We start from the raw sequence: 17302 nt of genomic DNA on the forward strand, positions 1-17302 counted from the left end.
TGTCCTGACGCAACCCTCCCTGAGCACACAAAGCGCACATTCCCGCTGCCAATCTCTCTGCCCTGAGCAAACAAGAGCGAGGAGACAGTAAAACATCTGAGCAAGAAATGCCCCTGCAAATCCAACACAGCTCAGAGGGAAGCACGGTGACTCACGGCCCTCTCAACACAGTGTGAGAGGAAGGTTTGAATCCTCTCCACATTGTTCAAAGACATACTGGATCATTTGTCACAACCCAGAACATCTGACGACAGAGCCACACTGTGGTGGCTCCTTGGTGTTTTGTAAAAGTTGCATTTTACCACCAGTCTGTGTGGTGCTCACAGACAGCACAATCAAAATCTGAAAATTACAGATCACAGGTGAGCTGCCAGCATCTGGGCCACAGTTGGCATAAAAGCAAAGTAAATGTAGATGAGAAACAAACATGGGGGATAAACATAAAATACAGTCATTACTAAACATTCAGTGGTCGCACAAATCAGCAGATGAGCTATGAAGTCGGAAACCAGGGCCACACGAAGCCTCCAACAGTGTCCGTCCTTCTCTACTTTAATATAAAAGTTTCATGCTGGATTTCTTCCAGAAGAACCATATACTGTGTGAGATGACTCATTTTATTTTATTACCCTTTGACATTACAAAAGGTCTATGTTTGTACTTTTTACACCGGGATATGTTCGGCTTTGGATGGGTGCACTCTGTGAATAGCTGCCCTGTCAGACTTATAGGATAATTCCATTCATAATTTACATTTTTATTATCTTTTTTTTTTTTATTGCCGTTGTCTGTGGAGCCAAAGCCTGATATAAGTTATTTCTCTCCAGTGTTGTCTGCAAACCATTAAAAACACATAAAATAGCCGCATATGCAGCTGAAAATAGTTCCTGAAAAATTAGCTATTCACTCGTGTTTGAGTAACATTTGATAAAAATGGCCTGAGGTTGATAAGGAAACTACACAAACCACTACGAAAGGCAGAATCAGAGCTTCTTGATGTGGTGGAAATATCCACAATATTAATGTGTCTCTGTCAAATGTCAAAATATAAATTGTAACAAAACAATGTAAAAAAAAAAAACATGTCCATCAATCTATACTCGATAATCAATAATGACACAGTGAAAGCATGTTTTAGAAAAATCTGTAGATATTAAACATTTAACTATCATTATACTGAATTATCGTTTAGAAAGGTACACATGCATGTATTCTATAGGGACTTACACTTCACTGCATATCAGCATGTCAACATGTCAGCCCAAGGAATTCCATGTAGACCTCAGCAATAAAATTGTTATGAGGCATTGATCAGGGAAAGGGCATGAAACCATTTCTAAAGCTTTGAGTGTTCCTCTGAGAACAGTAGCATCAATAGTAATTGTGAGACGGAGGACGTTTGCAACCAGGCGAGTGATGAGCTCTGTTCAGGGAGGTGACTGAGATCAGAACGGTCACTGATGGAGCTTCGAAATTGAGAAAACCTGCCAGAAGGACGCCCATGTTCCATCTCTGCACTCCTTCAATCAGGTCTTTATATATCAGACATGTCATATTAGATTATAAAACATGTTTGTCATTTTGTTATTTAAACCTGTACATTTCCTTCTGTCATGTCGAAATGTCTGCTGTGAAAAAGACCTGTGGTAGACCAGGGACACAGATTCTATTTTGTGTTAAAGGCATATGATTTTAAAGTAGTCTCAGTGAAGAGAAAGATTCACTACTCAGGAGGCAGAAATGAACTCTTTGAGCAGAACTCACAGTGTTGTTCATCACCAGAAGAAAACCACCCCTACATTGAAGCATGGTGGTGGCAGCATCAGGTTATGGGGGTGCAGCTCAGGGACAAGGACACTGGTCAGAATTGAGAAATGAAAGAATGCAGCGAAATACAGAGGTCTTTGAAGAAAACCTGCTCCAGAGTGACACATGCTGAGGAGACTAGGTTCACCTTTCTATACGACAACAACCCATGGCACCAAGGAAACACTTGAGTGACAAGTCTCTTACTGTCCTTGAGTGGCCCAGCCAGAGCCCAGACTTTGACCCACAGATCAAGATCTGAAGAGAGACCCGAACAACGTGTCACATCAATGTGAAGAAGCTTGAGAGGATTTGCTACAGAAGAAAATGGGATAAACTGCTCAAATCAATATGCAAAGCTTTTTGCCCAAGACGACTTACAGCTGTGATTTCTACCGCGGGGCTGTAACCAAGTAGGCCACTGAATTCTATGAGATGTCCATTTTAGATTTTTAATAAATTTACTTTCACTTCGTCATCATGTGTTATTGTGTCTGCCTTTTGTTTCTCTGCTTCCAAAGCGACACAGATAACAACTACTCAGAAAAAATGGACAAACAATTAGCAAACAATTGGTGACACTTTTCAGCGGCTGTTTCAATACTGGACTTTATACCTTGATCAAATTGATATGTTTCTGTAAATCTGACAGATAACACCTTGATGAAATTGTTTTACTTCAATATGATTGATTTGCTATTCGAAATTAATTATTACATTAAAATATCCTCCAATTCTGTAGTTTTTTCCCTGATATTCTGTTTTAAAGATCCCGCACTCATGCTCTGCTAATTTTTCTTGCTCCTCTTGTTCATCTTGATCGGCAGAATGTTGTTCGGTGTGCGGGGTATTTTCTTCCAGAAATGTGGGTCACTCCAGTCTTCTTCAAACGAAAAATGAATCAGCTTAGACTTCAGCTTTTAGCCCTGACGGTTCAGCGAAGAGCCCCACGGATCTTAAACCCAAGAGATCCCTTTTGCTTTAAAGATCGTAAATAAATCATAAAGTAGCTCCTTTTGCCTCGTATCAGCAGATTCTTCATCCCCCAGGGAGGACGAGGTTTTTCCAGATAATTTCCCCTGGCGTTACATTGTTTTGCATGTTCACTACCACACAATGCTTGGAGGGAGGGCAATGGAGAGCACTGAGTCCATATCATTAATAAATTACACAAATTGCCAGTTGCATGTAACAGGCATGAGTAAAGGTGGTTTTCTTCCAGATGATAGTTGGCGGAACCTGCAGCCTTTAATGGACTGTGGCTTTACCCCCTCGTTTTAATGTTTTATCCCCAAATCCTGCAGTAATAATACACAGGATGCCGTACATTCTCCTGTTGAATCATTGATGCGACACAGACGGCAGCAGACAGTGATGATGACTGGCAGAGAGCGTCTCTGGTGACCATTAAACAGCTGGTCGCAACATGGGGGTCTTATATGGTGCAGACACACACATACATTGAAAAGCATGCTCTAAGTGTAGGAAGCATCAATTATTCATTACTAAAGGTCGATAATGACACTTCACAGCTGCTTACACCAGTGCTATGGCACACACCATAAATACAAATGTACTGTACCTCTGGCTATAACAACTGCCTGTTTTCTGGATGTCGTCAACAACCGAATGTTTGGGGGGGGGTTTGGTTTCTCTGGATGTTGATGTGAGGAATAATTACAGATCACAAACTAGTAATTATGGCAACTCCCATTTAGTATGAATGCGGCATATGCATGGATGGTGGGTGGGGATTAAAGACGTAGAGGAGGAGGTCTTGGTGCTTAATGACGCTGAAGTGGTTGATGAGGTAAATAAATATCAGCCAGGGTCTGCTGCTCGAGGTTATTAAATGATAAGGGTTTTCTGTATTTTGTCTTGTTGTCAACAAATAACATGAATGGGACAAAACCAACAGTAAAATTCATCTGACTAGTAAATATTGTGTGTAGCCAAAGCCTGATACTGTATTTTTGTCCTATTTGGCAAATGAGCTCTGCAAATATCCAAAGACAATACAAATATTTGAGTGTTTGTGTAGTTGGATGACACTTCACTGTGAACATGGGCGCTGTGTTATTTATTCAATCTCACTCAATCCCACATAATTTATATCATCCTGCTGCTAAAATAACAAATGTGCATTAAGGGATACAAAGGGATACTGTGCTACTTAATCATTTTGGAATCATGTCACAGTTTTACAGTTAAAATTAGATATGTCTTAATGAAATAATTGTTGGTTCTGGAGTATTTCTTTGAGTATTTTCAACCCTTAAAAAAATCTTTCTATCATCAGTCCCACATGATGTAAAGACAGTGTCTGACTTTATGATGTTCAGCCACTCCTAGTTTTATAAACCTCTCCTTGTAGGCCAGTCACTCTTTTCCCTCATAACTGTTTTAGTGGTGAACAAAGAGAGAACCTGTGTCAGTTGGATGTTTCATTTTTATGAATCCTTTTTATTTGGTAAACCTACAGTAATTGATTGATGAATCTTTTATGGCAAACATGTTTTCAAGCAGTTGCACATCCAGTAAAAAAGGATTTATTTGTAGACGTTCAGTAAAACCAAAACAAGGAGCTGAAAGACGATAGAACACTTTATAGAGCTAAGAGGTAATGCACAATCAGCGCTAATTTTTCATCATTATAATTCACACTTCACATTAAACACAGCCATTTAATTCTCCTTTGAATAACCCCCCCCCCCATTTTTGTGCAGCAGTTTAAAAAGTATGACAACATGACGATACCTTAATGTATTTTGTTCATTGGAATTTTGTGGTGTTTTTATTTTTTTTGCACTCAATGTGCCATCAGTCACAAACAACCTGAAAACAAAGGGAGTGACTGTTGTGTGTGCTAACCTGCTACAAAACCCGTGATGGCTACAGCAGTGAGGTAGGGATCCTGACATGTTTTACAGACGGTACCAGGAGACTGAGGGTGAGTCTGGTACAAACCAAAAGTAGTGCTGCCAAGGCCAAAGCATCCCACAGGTGAGGTCGTGAACTTTAAAATCTATAATTGTTTTGTGTTGCATTTAAATTATATCCTGTGTTTTAGTTATCCCCTAAGGAACAGAAAAAAAGCCAGGTTTACAGAAGCATTAATGGAAGTAAGCGGAAGTATTGACCTGACTTATGTTTTCTGTCTGTTGGTTGGATGGTTTATCAGCAGGATTAGCTACAGAATGGATTTCCACAAGATTTGGTGGAGGATGGGATGAAGGAAGAAGCCATTCACTTTTGTCATGGACCCAGACAAAGGGGTGGTTCTGGGAATTTTAATCAGTTTCTGTAAAGGGCTGAGAAGTGTTTGTTCACCTGGTGCAGATCCAAACTAAAAATCTGGAACTAGCGAATTAGATGTGGTTTTATAAGAGGAGTGTTGGGCCTTGTGCCATTCTAGTTTAATCCTTTGAATAAAGTTTTCCCTCCCATGTAAAATCACCGTCCCAGATGAATTACATCACAGATCACTTGAACACTTTACATGTGCAACTCAAACCAGACAATCTAATATTAATTAATAAAAGCAACATGTTCCTCGCCTCATGTGAAAGAAAGAATCACACAAGGCAGCACAACAAACTGGACTATAAATCCAGACAGGTGATAAATGTCCTAATTCATTCATTCAAGGAGAAAGTCCAGAGGGAACTACCACGACTGTGACAGATGTAGTGATGATGAAAGAGCAGCAACACTCCGCAGATATAAAACTCACTTGCGTCTTAGTCGGGCCGCTGCACATAAAACTCAAGGAGTATTAAATGTACAATTGTGAGTGTACAACAGTGTGTCAACAACACACTGAAAGTGCAAAAATAAAGCAGAAAGCAAACACAGTATCTGAGCGCTCTGACAAATATCCCACATGCTTGTTGTTGTATCTCAAAAACAGCTTCCAGCTTATCTCAACCTAGAGGAAATGAAGCTGATAACATTTATCCTGTTATCTCAGCTGTGCATCTCCCCGCATGTAATCCACTTCCAAAGGTCGGATGTGGTCCTGGGTTCTCAGCAAAGGTGAAATCAATAGGCAGCCACCGTCTCCTTGGAAAGCTCAAGATGAGATGCGACGTGCTGGAGGATGCTGGAGAAGTTTTGGGGAGGAGACAGCAGATTGGTTTGAGCGAGGTAGCGAAAGGCAACAACTCATTCAATGATACATGACATGTTTGTCCAAGTGGAAAGTATCTCTGCCTGTGTGTACTTTGTGTTTAAGTGGCAATCTCTCTGTCTTTCTCTTGACTCTTACACACACACACACACACACACACACACACACACACACACACACACACACACACACACACACACACACACACACACACACACACACACACACACACACACACACACACACACACACACACACACACACACACACACCTCAGGTCAGATCTGCACGGCTGCAGTGCACTAATGACCCCCCTCCCTTGCCTGGAGACCTGTCAGACACACTGTCCATGCCACTTCCAATCAAGCGAGGATCTGTCTGCAAACATTCTCGTCACTGCTCCTCATCCTCAGGACTCTTCGCAAGTCAATAACTCTGCTGAGACACAGCCCGTCATGGTTTGTCAATCAGAATCCAATTTGAAACCTTAATTAGCCGCTTGGCTCAAAGGTAATGAAGCGACATTAGACACCGATATGAATAACTCACCTCCGTCAAGCCTGACACCTCGGATAATGGCAACTAGCATTCTGTCCTCGCCAGATTTGGCCTTTTGCTTCTAATCATGGGTCCACAGGGAGGGTGGTGATGTCAGATTGCAAAAGAAAGATAGCTTCCACCAGAACAGCAGCCAATGCTTTTGATCTAATCTCTAAACTGGCTGCCAACTAATCATCATGCTCGCACCGGAGATGAGTGTAACCTCAGGGGAGAAGGAAGACGTGGTTAAGACTGGTCTGGAATAAAACAGTTCATATCTCCGAAAGGAAGAAGCATTTTTCAGTGTTCTGAATGAAGAGAGACACGAGACAGAAGTACTAATGTTTGAGTCAGTTGCTGCGGACATCTGGAACTTTTCCAGGCAAATCCCTGGTACAATGTCCGTAAAAGTCACAGCGAGCGAGTGGGCATGTTTCTAACTCGCGACGGATGCAAAACTGCAGGAATACAAATATCTCAGGATGAGAAGGAGGAGTCATACATGTAGAAAATACAGATGAAGATGTCAACTGGCAAAGACAACGAGATTGGAGAGCTTTTGGTCTCCTTCATGCTCGGCTTAGGTTCCTGAAATGTTCCTGTTGTTGTGAACTCATCTGACCCGGACAATCTCCTGCTGCGTTTTTCATCAGGTAAAAGGCAAAAACTGGAAAATAGAGTCTGGACATTCTCTGGTTTTTGCCAGAGTTCACATCTGAAAGCAGCTCGAGTCAGAGCTCCTCTCCACATGTTTCTACTAGAATAGATTAAACATACTGTAGTTTTCAAATCTTGTTTTTCAATCTTTACACAAATATTTCCACTGCTATTCCACAACTTTCCCTTCTAGCAGAACCAGCAGATCATGGATGAATTAAACAGAGTGAGAACTGTGGGGCAGCCAGTTCACAGAATTAAGAAGAAGTATATTTTCACGGCAGGACTTAAATATGTTTGGCAGTGATGGTAGATTCATTTAAGTGAATAATATTTCCTCCACTAGTCTCTGGGTTGTTTTCCAGATGCATCTGCGTTTGACCATCACCATCGTGATCCTGCCCAACCACCACTAACATTTAAAGCACTGCCCTTGCAGCCATGGCGCACATGTCACTGCCACCATAACATTACAGCTCTCCCAGGAGCTGCTGTCAGTAATGACCTATCAGGCCCGGACGCCTCCAGTTTCCTGCGGGGCTCGATGGAGCAGAAAACAGGAAAAACACACCAACAGAGATAGTGACTCTAAAAACCTTATCCGCAGCCTCCCTGTCAGCTGTTCTCTCTTATTCTCGCAGCACTCCTCCCTCTGCTTTCTGCTCGTTTCACCTTCACTGGACTCACTCTCCCATATAATTCTTATCTGAACGGTGCTTATTGTCCTCAAAGTGATGCGTTGTTTGTGTCATTTCACCCACTAATTAAGAGGAAATGGCAGCATGGTCTCCGACTGCTGCAAACAGACCAGCAGAGAAAGCACGGAGCTGCAGACTGAGCATGGATGACTGGTTTAGTTGGTTGTGTTGTGCAGCTGGGTGTGACTCATGGAATAAAAGCAGAGGGGATCAGGACTTTAAGGGGAAAAGGAATAAGACAAATAGAACAAGCACTCAGCCATGACTTCATTGCGGGTTAAATGTTCTGACCTTGAAATATTTGATTTTCAGTCACGGCACATCTTAGAATGATGCTCAAGCAAAGTTCAAGACTTCCCTCCTCCTCATTCAGACGATAACGTACAAAGCAATAATTGTGTGATCACAGTTGCATGAAGCTGATTTTTCCTGAATACTTCCACTTTCATCAGAATTACTTCTGTGAGGGAAATTACACAAGGCTCAGGTTTATTAATTTCAACAATTTCATACATAGAAACAAAATGTCCCACAATGTTGACACAATGCTGCACTACAAAACGTACTCATGTTAAAAAATAACCTAATATGATGAAATTGAAATACTAAGATAAAAAAAAAGGCTTGAGATCATTTCCTGACCTTGGAAGGCTGAAGCCGGTGAAGCATGATGAGAAAGTCCTGGTGCAGTGCAGAGAATAAGAAGACTAATCAGATCTCAGTCCGACTGAACATCAAACTAATGAAGCTGACATTCAACTTAAATGCAAGTTTGGGGTTTAAATAAGAGTCTACAGCCGAGTTAGCAGCTCCGACTTCAGCACAGCAGTGATTCTCGCTGAAAAATGACAACATGCTAACATGCTGATGTTTAGCAGGGACACATTTACCACATTTGATGATCCTAGTAATTAACACAATGTCGACAGAGAGGGAAGATTTACATGATTCCACGGTGATTAGCGCTGAATCTTACCAGTTCACACAGCAGCTTATTAACCGCTTTTCTTCTACTCCAGCTTGTTCAAGTGACGTTTGATGCAGAGAACGGCTGCTCTCAAATACAATGGATGTGTGTTAAATATGAGTTATTTGTTCAGTTGTTGTTTAGTGCTAATTCTTAACCAGTGGAGTAGCCTATTAGCCACTTTTGTTGTGTTGCAGCTTGTAACCAAGTGAAACCGGATAGGATCAGATTACAGGAACTCTAAAATGCTGTGGATGTATTACAGAAGTGTTAGAACAGTTAGTTGTCGACACTGACATTAATAATCTTTCCGCTCGGCTGCTTGTAAATATGGTTTAAAAATCATGACGTGGCCATCGCATTGCAATGGAAACATTTACTAATAAGCATTCAACAAAAAGTACAACTGGATAGAAAACTATAGAAATTCACGCACCCCAACCCCACAGCCGGGCCCCTGTAGTTTGCTGATCCGGCCCTGCCTGTGGCATCAGGAGATTTTATCTGGACAAAAGAGAAGCGATCCCAACACATCCCCTCTCTCTGCAGCCAGGCCACTAGCATCATTCAAGAGCATCGAGAGCCTCTTTACTGTATGTAAGTGTGTCATGTTTAAATTAAGTGGAGGGCAGGAAAACAAAGAGCCTGACATACAATGTGCTGCATATTATTCATTCATTGTGTCTGCAGCCGTATCAGTGATAACATCACAACCTCTTTGCATGAACCGGATGATGCCAGTGAGGGAAAATCACAGTAATTATCTTTTTGAAATGAGACACATACAACTCAATGATTATCCACCTCTTTGTCTGTTTCTAGCAAAAAATCCACACGACTCCATTGCCTATTACATTAAATAATTCAAGCTGGGTTAATACAATGATAACAATTATTGTCGCAATATAATATCCCTCACTAGATTGAACAAATGTGGGATAAATGTTCAACAGAAATAATTTCCATGTAATGATTGCCTATGATTACTTTCTATTAAGATATTTAACGTGAAAAACTAAAGTTATTTACATGATTTGGACTCATGCACGTTTGGATTTTATCAGTTTACTTATTCTGAATGTTCTGCCACAGATGAAATGCTGTGAGCAAGTGTTTATCATGACAATAAAAAATACAATTAAAGATCTGGTGTATTAAAAAAAAGCAAAAATCAACCTTTAACCCCCCCCCCCCCCCCCTTCTCCTTCCCCATCTGCACTCTCTGGAAATCAGTGTGTTTGTTTCTTGATTATTTAAATAAAGCTGCAGTGAAAACGGTCCAGATTTTAAGCCACAATCTGCCGTCGACGCTCCAGATCTGGCAATGGTCAGGCTCACGATGCAAACTGTGAGACAGCTCGAGTGCCGGCAGTTTAGTTGTAACACAAACACACACGCACAACCACACGCTCATTGGGAATTATCTAAAATCTCTGGCCTTAGGGAAACAAAATTTACCATTTCTTTTTCTCTTCCGTTTTTTGCACACCTGCTGCAAAAAAAGTCAAACTGATATTTAAGAAACTCTCCACGAAATGATCAAAAGATAAATCCAGGATATTTTCCACTTTCTCTTTTCAGCCTCATGTGTTCAATACTTCTCTTGACGAGCACTTAAAGAACCAGAGATAAGAGGTTTTCAGATTGAGGTTGGATCTTATTAACCCACTTTCAGTTGTGGCCTCTTATGCCGCTGTGGCTTCTTCTTCACAGAGACGCAGAGCTCCCTCTCTTTTCACCATGTCTGAATATTTCATAGTTCTCCCTTCCCGTTTAACCGCCGCTCGCCTGCCACGTTTCACTGCGCATCATCTTCTCAAAACGCAGCTAATAAGGTGTGCGTGTGTTCAATGCAGAGTTAGCATTATGCGTAACGTGGAAAGCATGCGTAATTTGATGCCGAGTGGGTGCAAATGGATTGTGATTTTAATTTTCAATTTTATTAGCCCTTATTTTTGTTTTAACATATTAGTGCAGCTGAAACATTAAGGAGACAGATGGACAATGAAATGCAGTGTTTGCAGGGCAGATGGGTGTCTGAGCTGACTGAGACTGGAGGAGTGATCGATGAATTAACATCTTTCAGCAAAGAGAAACAGTTTTAGACAGGTGGGCCTTAAGTCCTCCAGCTCTAAAAGCTCTGACTGCATTTATCTACAGTATCAAGTCAAAAAGTATCACTACCCAGACTCCTTTCCAGACTCATATGAGGCCACTGGACTTTTGAATGCAGAAATATAATCAGTTCATCTTTGAGTCCAAGTGACAACTGGTGAGGATATGAAGAAATGATCTAAATGCAGACCTTGACCTTTGACCACCCAACACATCAGGTTATCAGTGAGTCTAAGTGAATATTTGTGCTGAATTGATTATCTCAAGACATCCTCAACAAAACGACAAAAAGGGATTTGTGAGGCACAACCAAATTTGATTCACTTGTGAGTACGAGTGAATTTGTGTACCAGATTCTAAGAAATCCTCTCAAGGCGTTCTTGAGATGATCTTTAAAGCATCACTAAAAACCAGGTTAGAAACATTTTAATAGAAAGCAACGACCTCCAGCAGCAGCTCTGACTGCCATGGGCTCAGTCACTTAAAACCCAGCAGATGTGTGTACCAACATTCAGCCCAGGACGTGGTGACACTCCAGATGGCTCTTAGAATGAGCAATGAAACTTCACAACCAGAGGAAATAAAACGACCAATTAAAGGTGAGCAAATGAATTAACTCCTCTTGTGATCCGACTCATGTGAAGGGAAAACAGAGACAGAGTGAGAGGTGGTCAAAGACGACGAACACGGATGAAGTTGACAGGAAATCCTACACAAACTAATGACTAATACTTACTACATGACTAAGAACTAGACTTTAATCCTCCACCTGTGGGTCTCCACCTATAATGACGTCATAAATCCATCTGAGCCTCTACCCTGCCTTGATAAGAGCGAGGGCTTTTACCTAATGAAGAACAAAACATCGTCTAGTTCCTCAACAGAAGATAAACAGCTGCAGGCCTCTATTATTTGCTGATTACACATTATACAACTATTTTCTGTGCTGTTTTCTTGCAGAGAAATGAAGATTAACACAACCCTCACATTTTAGTCTCTATACTAAGCATTGCTAGCACCCCCCCCCATCAATCCTCTCGTCTCACTTTAAGCAAAACGTGGTTCCCAAACTCAAATTTTTCCTATAACTCATATCCTTTCAATAGCATTAATACATAAAAATAGTTTCAAAAATATATATCTTAAAAATATCATGACACAAATTATTTCAGCATCTTTTGCAAGGTTAATACAAATTTTGTCAAATTGCAATTAATGTTACGGACAAACTTTCCTGATTGAACTGCACAGTGATTACAATGTTAAATGCTGAAGATCTTATATTATTTGAGTTTCGCTCATCTTGTTTTGAATCACTCTCACTGAACCTTCCCACAGCGATGTTCAGTATTACATAACACTGTGGTTTCATTTCCCTCAATCCCCTCCACCCAGTGATGCCAGTGGCCTTGATCTGCTCAAACACATTTATTGATTCAACACCTTGATGCACACGACTTGCAAACAATGAATCGAGTCTGTGTGTGGTGTACACTCAGCTGTGTTGACTTTTCCAAACACTGGTCAAGATCCTGGTCCTGGGAAATAACAAAATAATCATGCAATGTGAATAGGGGGGGGGGTTATTTTGAGCCTGCATGTGTCCACGCCTTTGGCCTGATTTCTATGTTAAAGTGTCCCATTATTCCATCGCAGCCCTCAGCGGTTCAGTTCAGCATGAGCGGCACAGAGCGCCCACAGAGGCATGTGTCCATCCACATTAGAGGTTTCGGTGCAGGGCGACACAGAAGCATGGCTCCCTGACCAGCAATCTATTACTCAACTGAGTCATTCCTCTCAGCACTGCCTCCAAATTACATTTCTGCTTTTCAGATATATATATTTTTTCTTCCCTCTCCTCCCACATCTGCGTGATTGAACGGGGACGCAATGTATCTCCGAGGCCGGGGCTATAGACTGAATACCAAACGGTTATGCAGCACACACAGGAGAGTCATGGAGGAGATAGGCATCAATGAGTGGGAGGGAGGGAAACTCCACACAACACGGCACCACAGAGATCAGACATCACTCAGATTATCACATACATTATAATAGGCTTCTGGACGAGACGTGCAGGGATCTCCACAGTGCTTCTCCTGTTACAGCTCAGTGTTTGTTAGACAAGGGAGTGGACAATGTAAATAGGATTTATGTGAAATACAAAGAGGATCCCAGCAGTTCTACTCAACAGAAACATTGAGATTGATTCCCACGCAGACATATCTCAGTGCTGTGATTTTATCTAACTTAGGAATTCTACAAATTACTTAAATGTCAGATCAGCATATCATAATTGATCATGAATTGCAGAGGTGGTGGTTAGAGGTTCTGTGTGTTAAAGATGCAGGTTACTGTGATGCACAAAGTCAGAGCGCTGGAAAGTGTGAAGATGAAGAGATTGAATGTTTTTTGGTGAGATGGCATGAAAAAGCCAGACTGTGACTTTTGAACAAATATAGTATTTATAGTCTAGTGTTTTGGTTTTGGCGGACAGAGCATATCCGTCTGGCACCATGAGCTACAGCCTGCAGAAATGCATAATAATGTGTGTATGTGTGAATGTGCGCACACACACACCTCTGCTCGGTCTTTGCCAGATCTTGGAGACGGCAGACCTCTAATGCTGTGTGACTGCACTCCCCCGGGGCTTTTTCTTTCTGCTCCACTGGATGAGCTCTGCTGGCTGCACGTACAGAAATCAGGGAATCCCTTCATTCTCCAGCTTCACTCCTCCTTTGCTCGCCCATTTATTCTCTCCTCCTCCAGCCTTGTGTGTATGTGTGCGTGTGAGCAGTATAAACTCTCGGTTATCATCAGGGAGCCGTTCTCCCTCTGACAACGATAAAACAGCCTCAGCAGACGCAGCGTGTGTTTCTTAAAGCCAAACGAAGCAATTTGGGGAAACGTCGCGATGACAAATGACAGTACAACCTGAAACAAGCAGCGATGTAAAATTCGTCAGGGTTTGTTACAAACAAACCTTAAAGAGACGGCTCACTTACATATCACAGCCACTTAAGGGGCCTCATGATGAAGCTAATTGTAATAAATGAACTCATGGGTGTTATTTTTACTCATTAGCACAAATGCTTTGTTTTAATTTGCAGCGGTTTGAAAACAGGGACTTTATGTTTTCCGAGTGACGTCTGACGAGGGAAAGATCTGGATACATATCGGCTTCTTTAGTCGATGTAAGGAGCCACATCGACCAGCAGCAGCCCGGCAGATCTAATCACCTCTTCTGAAAGTTGATGTGACTTTTTCCCGTCTTCACACTGCATTAGCTGTTTCATTCAAATGTGCAGACCTGATGCAGCAGATGAGACTGAAGCACGAGTTCGTAAACATGTTTGCACGCGAAGATCCTGAATAAGCAAAACCAATTAAAGGATCAGGTGATCGATCAAGCAGTCAATCGTCCAAAACTTAATCTGCAAATTTCAATTATTGATCAGTCGTTAAATTGCGAATGCTCAAAATGTTTCTCAGCTTTTCTCGATTACAAGACTCGCTTTTTTCTTAAGGGATTATAAACTTAATGTTTCTGTGGTTGGACAAAACAAGCATATTTAATTTACCATTTAGGACATTTGAAGCCCTTTCAGTATTTTTTGACTTCTTATTGACCACAGGAGTAATCAATAACGAGTCATATTGATTTGCTGCATCCCTAAACTGATTGAAAAAGAAACCAATTCAACTCCAACAACCCTAAATTAATGTGTGCATCCTGTCTGCATCATGTAATTCAGTAAACCAGACTCAAACCTTGTTGAGTCAGGACTTTAAATCCTGCAGACAGCATTTTCACCCTGTTCAATATTTGCTGAGAGTGAGGGAGAATCTAACACCAGCTAAACTGAGGCTTAACTCCACCACTGGATTGAAATGAGGTCAGTGTGGAGCTGCCGGTGGACCTGAACGCCTGCCCAGTCCTGAAGCACCCCCCTTAACATGATGACAGGATCCCACATGTACATCCAGCTGAGTCCAACCAATCCTCCCTTCACAAAGATTCCAATGTCCAGTTTTCAACGAGAGATTCAACTTTATGCTCATGTTGGACGCTGCAGTTTTTTGAACATTTTGCCTTAAATAAAGATGTGTTTCTGGTATTTAGTCCACCTCATTAATATCAATGAGCGTTCATCTAAAACTCTCAGTATCTCAGTGCTGCTGCTGTTTTTCTGTCACATTTCACCATCTCCAGTCATCCCTGAGGAGCTGTGGTATATTCCACATTAAACCACTGAACTAACACGGACAAGGTCATTATCAAATATCAACTATGAGGCACAAACATAGTGGAGGAACATCAGAGCGATTTCCTTGTGTTGAGAGGAAATCTTTCACCAAACCAGGTGGAAATACATCATCCATCCGTCTGATAACGAGAAGTACATGTTACATGGCAGGTGTCACATATTTCCACCTGCAGGTCGGGCTTTTGGAGATGTTTCGCACAGACTACAGAACTGACCTGAGTTGACTGCAGGTTAGAACCAGGAGCAGCAGCTTCTTCTTCTTTTGCTGCATTGCACCTGCACACACGCGCCTAACTTTGCCCGGGAAGTGGCTGACTGGTCCCGCCGATATTAATCCTCCGAGGGTCGTGATCGTGATCGCGGACACGCCGTCCCTTCCCACCCCCCACGAGATCAGAAAACACGGCAAATAAAGCCCCGTTCACCGGGAACAAGCGGAAGCGGCGAACCGTGTGTGCCATATGCCAGAGGAAGGCGCGGCGGGGTTCGGTGTCCCGAACCTGCGGAGCGGCGGTGTCTTACCTGGAGGCTGCGGGCTGGAGGGGGGAGCACGGCGGGCAGGAAAAGAGCGAGTGTCCGGGGATCAGGGACCGAGAGGTAGCGTGTCGGTGCCGAGCACCGTCTGAAGACAGGGAACCACAGCCGGGGTGTTCCCGACAGGAGGGGGCGTGGTGTGTGTGTGTGTGTGTGTGTGTGTGTGTGTGTGTGTGTGTGTGTGTGTGTGTGTGTGTGCTTGAACAGATATCTTTGTGAGGACCAGTTTGAGCACAAAACCTACAGAGGACATTTTAGGAAAGTGAGGACATTTTGGCCAGTCCTCACTTTCTGACCCACTTAGAGTGTCTGAGGGTTGAGACTTGGTTTCAGGGTTAGAATGGGTTAGGTTAGGGTCAGGCGTTGAGGTTAAGGTTAGGGTAAGTGGACATGTATTGTGCCAATGAATGTCCTCACTAAGATAGATGTACAAATGTCTGTGTGTCCCGGTATAACCCGTGTTGCGGGGACCTAAATCTGTTTACAAAGTCACATTCTTCCTCTTGAGGACAAAAATCAAGTCCCTATGATGTCATTTGAAGGTTTGGGTTAGATCAGATAAAGCTTAGGTTTAGGTTGACATTAGGTTTAAGGTTCAGTGTGTAGAATTTAGTGATATCGAGTGGTGAAGTTTCATGTTGCAGCTGAACACCAGTCACCTCACCCTCTCCTTCCAAACATGAAAAATAAACTGGTAGCCTTTAGTTGTTTAATTTGTCCAGTCTGGACTAATGTAAAAAACATGGCGGCCTCCTTAGAGAGGACCTCCTCAATGTATAATCATATATAAAGTATTTGAATATAAAGGGCCTTTTCTGGGGTAAGGAAAACTACAATTCATACAATTTAGATGAAACAAACTAGTGAAAACATACATTTCTGCCAATAGTTCCCTTTCACCTAAATCTTACACACTGGACCTTTAAGTTAAGGTTAATAGTAGGTTTAGGTTAAGGTTAGATAGTTAGTTAGGGTTAGGTTTAAGTTAAGGTTAGATAGTTAGTAAGGGTTAGGTTTAAGTTAAGGTTGAAGTTGGGGTTTGACATTTATTTAGGGATTGCATTATGGGTATCCAGCCAAACTCAGCTCCCTGTTGTGCAGTGTTGGACTCTATATGTTCTGGGAAACTCTCTGCTGTCTCTGCTGGTACATTATTTATTATGGATTTCCCCCTTTTCCCTCTATGAGCTCCTCTGGGAGTCTGTGTCTCTGCTGCAGAATGACGGCTTATGTAAGGAAGAAAACAGGACAAATGAGATGAGGAGAAAACCCCACAATGTGAATGGTTGTGTCTATATGTCACCTGGGATTGGCTCCAGCTCTCATATCATATGTCACGCTTGAGAACAATAATGTTTTCCTCAGATTTTAGTTATTATTTTTACTTAAAAATGCTCAATGAAAATGAAAAAATAATAATAACACAGACTGAGCATATAAAATATTAACACATTTAACCATCGGATTATCCATGAAACAGGTTTAAGTCAGTAGAACCAAGTAGAACATTTAAATGCTGCTTCCATGTTTATTAATATCCAATAATATAATGTGAGTTACAAGCGTGGTGTAGTGTGCGGACTCAGCC

At 41.9% G+C, this 17302-nt stretch overlaps 1 protein-coding gene across 5 annotated transcripts in view; it reads right to left on the reverse strand.

Moving 5' to 3' along the window:
• Positions 1-15838, reverse strand: part of sytl5 (synaptotagmin-like 5) — a 36448-nt gene extending 20610 nt beyond the window's left edge. For all 5 annotated transcript variants that reach the window (XM_069533291.1, XM_069533294.1, XM_069533292.1 and 2 more), the window contains exon 1: positions 15703-15838. The gene's annotated coding sequence lies outside the window, so the exon portion shown is untranslated. The remainder of the gene's footprint in view (positions 1-15702) is intronic.
• Positions 15839-17302: the final 1464 nt, after the last annotated feature.

Source organism: Paralichthys olivaceus, chromosome 10 (assembly GCF_024713975.1).
Source record: "Paralichthys olivaceus isolate ysfri-2021 chromosome 10, ASM2471397v2, whole genome shotgun sequence".
Taxonomy (NCBI): Eukaryota; Metazoa; Chordata; class Actinopteri; order Pleuronectiformes; family Paralichthyidae; genus Paralichthys; species Paralichthys olivaceus.